Raw genomic sequence first — 4315 nt, 5'->3', positions numbered from 1 at the left:
AGGTCACGTGCAGCAAGTGCCAACAGAAGGGTCACTATGCCAACAAGTTTTTCAACCAGAGGCGTCTTCCTCCTCCTCCTCCTGTTAGATCGGCAAGTACAGCTATGGTCAAGCATAACCCCAAGTCTGCCAAGGTCAACTTGATGAATGCAGCTCAGGCAGAGGACTGGTCAGATGTGATCATGGGTAACCTTCCTGTTAATGATATTCCTGCAAAAGTTCTTTTTGACACGGGTGCATCGCATTGTTTCATCTCGAGGCCATTTGTTTCTAAGCATGAGTTGCCTTTGCAAGATTTGCCTAGACAGTTATCTGTTGTTTCTCCGGGTAAATTCATGAATGCAAGCGCTATTGCCCCAGATGTTTCTATCACATTGGGTGATTACAAGTTTCTCTCTTCTCCGGTGGTTCTTGGTAACTCGGATATTGATCTTATTATCGGAATGGATTGGCTTTCTAAACACAAGGCTCAGCTTGATTGTGCAGCTAGGCAGATTCAATTGACTCATTCGTCTGAGGATGTAATTTTCTTTGCCGCTCATGATGATACCATTCGTCTGTTTTCTCTCAATGAGAAGGGTGAATTGGATGCCATCTCTCAAATTCCAGTCGTTTGCGAATATCAAGACGTCTTTCCAGAAGAGCTCCCAGGAATGCCTCCGCACCGGCCAGTTGAATTCGTTATTGATCTTGAGCTCGGCACGGAACCTGTGTGCAAACGTCCTTACAAGCTCGGACCTGAAGAGTTGAAGGAGCTGAAGAAGCAACTCGATATGCAATAGAAAATGGGTCTTATCCGGCCTAGTTCTTCTCCGTGGGGTTGTGGTGTTCTTTTTGTGAAGAAGAAGGATGGAACGGACAGACTTTGTGTTGATTACCGTCCAGTGAATAAGAAGACCATCAAGAACAAATACCCACTTCCCAACATCAATGAGCTGTTCGAACAACTCAAAGGTGCCCAAGTATTCTCCAAGCTTGATCTCCGTATGGGTTATCACCAGATTCGCATTCCTGAAGAAGATATTCCCAAGACAACATTCAGAACAAGCTTTGGTTCATATGAATACACTGTCATGTCTTTTGGCCTCGCCAACGCTCCTCCGACGTTCTCTCGCATGATGAACTTCATCTTCAATGCCTACACCAATGACTTCGTTTTGGTCTATCTCGACGACATTCTGGTTTTCTCGAAGAACAAGGAAGATCATGCCAAACACTTGCGTTTGGTTCTTGATAAGCTCAGGGAACATCAGTTCTACGCCAAGTTCTCCAAGTGTGAATTTTGGCTTGATGAGGTTCTTTATCTTGGTCATATCATCTCTGCCAAGGGCATTGCCGTGAATCCTGAGAAGGTGTCTGCAATTGTGAATTGGGAACCTCCTCAGAACGTGAAGCAACTCTGCAGTTTTCTCGGTCTCGCAAGCTATTGCCGAAGATTCGTTGAAAACTTTTCTAAGATCGCAAAGCCTCTCTCAAATCTTCTTCAGAAGCACGTCAAGTACGTTTGGTCTCCGGAGTGTGATATTGCTTTCAACACTTTGAAAGAGAAATTGATCACTGCTCCAGTTCTGACTCCGCCTGATGAATCCAAACCGTACGAGGTCTTTTGTGATGCCTCTCTCCAAGGTCTTGGCGCAGTATTGATGCAAGAGAAGAAAGTTGTTGCTTATACATCTCGCCAGTTGAAGCCTAATGAGAAGAACTACCCCACTCATGATCTCGAGTTGGCGGCAGTTGTGCATGCTCTTTTGACTTGGAGACATCTTCTATTGGGAAGAAAAGTGGACATTTTCACTGATCACAAGAGTCTCAAGTACATCTTCACTCAGTCTAATCTCAACCTCAGGCAAACTCGATGGGTCGAAATGATTCAAGAGTATAATCCGAGTATTGAGTACACTCCAGGCAAGGCTAATGTGATTGCTGACGCTTTGAGCAGGAAGGCTTACTACAACAGTCTGATTCTTAAGCCTTATCAACCAGAGCTTTGTGAAGCTTTCCGCAAACTTAATCTGCTAGTTGTTCCTCAAGGTTTCCTCGCCAACCTTCAAGTCTCTCCTACCTTAGAAGACCAGATTCGCCAAGCCCAGCTTCTTGATGCTATGGTGAAAAAGGTGAAGATTGGGATTGCTAAGAGCCAGTCCAAGTACAAGTGCTACCGCCTTGATGACAAGGACACTCTCTTCTTCGAGGATCGTATTGTTGTACCCAAAGGTGACCTCCGTAAAGTGATCATGAACGAGGCTCACAATTCTCTCCTCTCCATCCACCCTAGGAGCACGAAGATGTATCAGGACCTCAAGCAAGCTTATTGGTGGACTCGAATGAAGCGCGAGATCGCTCAATTCGTGAATGAATGTGATGTCTGCAGAAGAGTGAAGGCAGAACACCAAAGGCCAGCAAGTCTTCTCCAACCTCTTGCCATTCCAGAATGGAAGTTTGACCACATTGAAATGGACTTCGTGACTGGGTTTCCAAAGTCCAAGCGTGGCAATGATGCTATATTTGTTGTCATCGACAAACTCACCAAAGTAGCTCATTTTCTGCCTATCAAAGAGTCGATCACTGTAGCTCAATTGGCGGAACTCTATACCTCTCGCATTGTCTCTCTGCACGGTATTCCTCAAGTGATCTCTTCAGACCGTGGCAGCATCTTTACCTCGAAGTTTTGGGATTCTTTTCAGAAGGCGATGGGCACTAACATCCGCTTCAGCACAGCTTTCCATCCTCAAACAAGCGGTCAAGTCAAGCGTGTCAACCAGATTCTTGAAGATATGCTCAGGGCTTGTGTGATCTCCTTCGGCATGAAGTGGGAGGATTGTCTTCCTTATGCTGAATTCTCCTACAACAACAGTTTTCAAGCAAGTTCGGGCAAGGCCCCTTTTGAAATTCTGTATGGCAGGAAGTGCCGTACCCCTCTCAACTAGTCTGAAACCGGTGAACGTCAGCTTTTGGGTAATGACTTAATCACAGAGGCACAAGAAATGTGCAAAGTCATTCGTGATAACCTCAAAGCAGCCCAATCCCGTCAGAAGAGCTACTATGATAGTAAGCACCGTGATTTGGCTTTCGAGATCGGAGATCATGTTTACCTCCGTGTCTCTCCTATGAAAGGTACTCGTCGCTTCGGTATCAAAGGGAAGCTTGCCCCTAGATACGTGGGACCTTTCAAGATTGTCAGCAAGAGAGGCGACCTCGCCTATCAACTCGAGCTTCCTTCAAACTTTGCAAATGTTCATCACGTGTTCCATGTCTCTCAGCTTCGAAAGTGCTTCAAGACTCCTGACCGCACCGTCAACTTCGAGGACATTGAGCTCCAAGAAGATCTCTCTTATCGTGAGCACCCAGTTGCTATTCTTGAAGAGACTGAACGCAAGACTCGCAACAAGTCAATCAAATTTCTCAAAGTCAAGTGGTCACACCATTCCGACCGTGAAGCTACCTGGGAACGCGAGGATCACCTCCGTTCTGAGTACCCAGCGTTCTTTCAGTCCTAGATCTCGGGACGAGATCCTTTTGTAGTGGTGGAGTGTTGTAACACCCCGGATGTAACTTTCCCTATTTGTACTCCAACTCTTGCCGTTTCCGGCGTTAAGTTATATTTATTTCCTCGGGTTCGGGTTTTTGTCTTCGTGTGTTGTTGTCGTTGTCATGCATCTCATATCATGTCATCATGTGCATTGCATTTGCATACGTGTTCGTCTCATGCATTTGAGCATTTTCCCCGTTGTCCGTTTTGCATTCCGGCGCTTCGTTCTTCTCCGGCAGCCATTTCTAGATTTCTTTCGTGTGTGGGGATTAAACATTTCCGGATTGACCGAAACTTGCCAAGCGGCCTTGGTTTACTACTGGTAAACCGCCTGTCAAGTTTCGTACCATTTGGACTTCGTTTGATACTCCAACGGTTAACCGAGGGACCGAAAAGGGCCTCGTGTGTGTCGCAGCCCAACACCCCTCCATTTTGGCCCAAAACCCACCAAACTCTCCTCCATGTCCTAGAGCGTTCGATCACGATTGCGTGGCCGAAAACCTCACCTCATTTGGACTCTCGTAGCTCCCCCTATGCCTATATATACACCCCCATTCCAAATTCGCGGTTCCTCTCCCCCCTAACCCTAAAAATTCCCAGATCCGCCGCTCCGGACGTGTCCGGGCGGAGCCGGACAACGTCCGCCGCCATCGCTGCCCAACCGGGACGCGCCACGTGGCGCCCGGCGCCCGCCACCGCCGCGGCCCGCAGGGGCCCGAGGCCGCCCTCCCGCGCCGCCTCCCTCCTCCAGCCCGGCGTCGCCCCTCCGCCGCGCTGCCGCAGCTC

The sequence above is a fragment of the Triticum urartu genome, chromosome 1 (genome assembly GCF_003073215.2).
Source record: "Triticum urartu cultivar G1812 chromosome 1, Tu2.1, whole genome shotgun sequence".
Taxonomy (NCBI): Eukaryota; Viridiplantae; Streptophyta; class Magnoliopsida; order Poales; family Poaceae; genus Triticum; species Triticum urartu.
The sequence above is the reverse complement of the archived record's forward strand: the minus strand, read 5'-3'. Positions refer to the sequence as shown.